The sequence below is a fragment of the Aplysia californica genome, unplaced genomic scaffold (assembly GCF_000002075.1).
Source record: "Aplysia californica isolate F4 #8 unplaced genomic scaffold, AplCal3.0 scaffold00222, whole genome shotgun sequence".
NCBI classification, from domain to species: domain Eukaryota; kingdom Metazoa; phylum Mollusca; class Gastropoda; order Aplysiida; family Aplysiidae; genus Aplysia; species Aplysia californica.
Window position 1 is genome coordinate 959,491 of NW_004797492.1, and position 1,333 is coordinate 960,823.

Below are 1,333 nucleotides of genomic sequence, written 5' to 3' on the forward strand. Positions count from 1 at the left end.
CCCCCCTCCTCGCCCCTCCCCTTTGCTCCCTCCTATAGGCTCCAGATTCTTTCTGCTGACTTTCAACTGCTACTCCTTGGCTCCTTCTTACTGCTGTCTTTCAGCCACATCCCCAATCTTATCGTCTTCTTCTGGTCTTCTGGAGGTGTCATCGCTGACTCAGAAGTTGACCAGTCATGACCCTCCATCCTTCGTGGGCTGCTCTTATGGTAGGTAATATTAAACACCTAGCCTTCTCGGATAAGGGCAAACAAATATCGGAAGTCCCATGTGCAGGATGCGCACGTTAAAGATCCCTTGGTGGACCTTAATTTGATAAGAATAGGCTTCGGCTGCCACCCGGGCAAAATTCAAAATTCCTCCTAAACAGAAACTGTCCAATGTGTCCCTCGCACTCATATGGCCTTATTCAGTTAATTACGAGCGCCGTAAAACACTTACCAAAACAACCAAATAAGACTTCAGTTCAGTTTCTGCTGAGAGAGAATTTATTTAGTATCTGTCTTTCTCATTTGACGTTGTATCCCTCTGAGCTCGGGTTGACTTGATCATATGACCACAGATTTCAATTCATCTGGGTGGTTGGCTTGTGATCCCAAAGGGAGTATCCGAATTTGTTTCTTGTTGATTTTTCCGGCAGAGTATTTTTTCGTGGGGGTGGGGGGATGCTGCAAAGATTAAAACACTTCTATTCTTCAAACTCCCGCACAAGAAAACCAAAACCAGAAAAGGGGGAGCAGTTGATCGTTGACACTGATAAGAACTCGCTCTTTATCTCACAAGCTGCAATTTTAATCAGAGTGGTGGCTAGAGAAGCCTTAGTTCTGCCCTAATTCTGGTATCATTAACCAGGATCATACTAGTCCCAGAAACCATAAGAATGCCTTGAACCCAACAGTCTTCAGCTGTAACATTCACAACAAGAATGATGGTACGGGTGGCGACGAAGACATCCTCAGAACTATGATTTTTTTTTAAAAATGGAAATACATATGTTTTTTCTAGCAGCAACAATATGTTATAAGATGTCTTTGGCAGCCAGACCATCACGCACGTCACTATTCCTGTTTTCAAACAAAACGGTTTAAACACCAAAAAAACCCAAAAAAAAACAGAGAACAAAAAAAAAAAACCAGCAACAAAAAACAGAGAATCCCACAAAAATATAAGCCTCAGAATATGGCATTCGGTCATACTGAAATACGTAGAGGACCTTTTTAAACTAGCTTTTCCGTATTATATTATTTATCCGTTTCTGGCTTTCTTCTGCCGGAAGTTGAAGAATACTAGTTGTTGGGTTGTTGTTTTTTAAATTCTTCTTATTTGTCCGTTG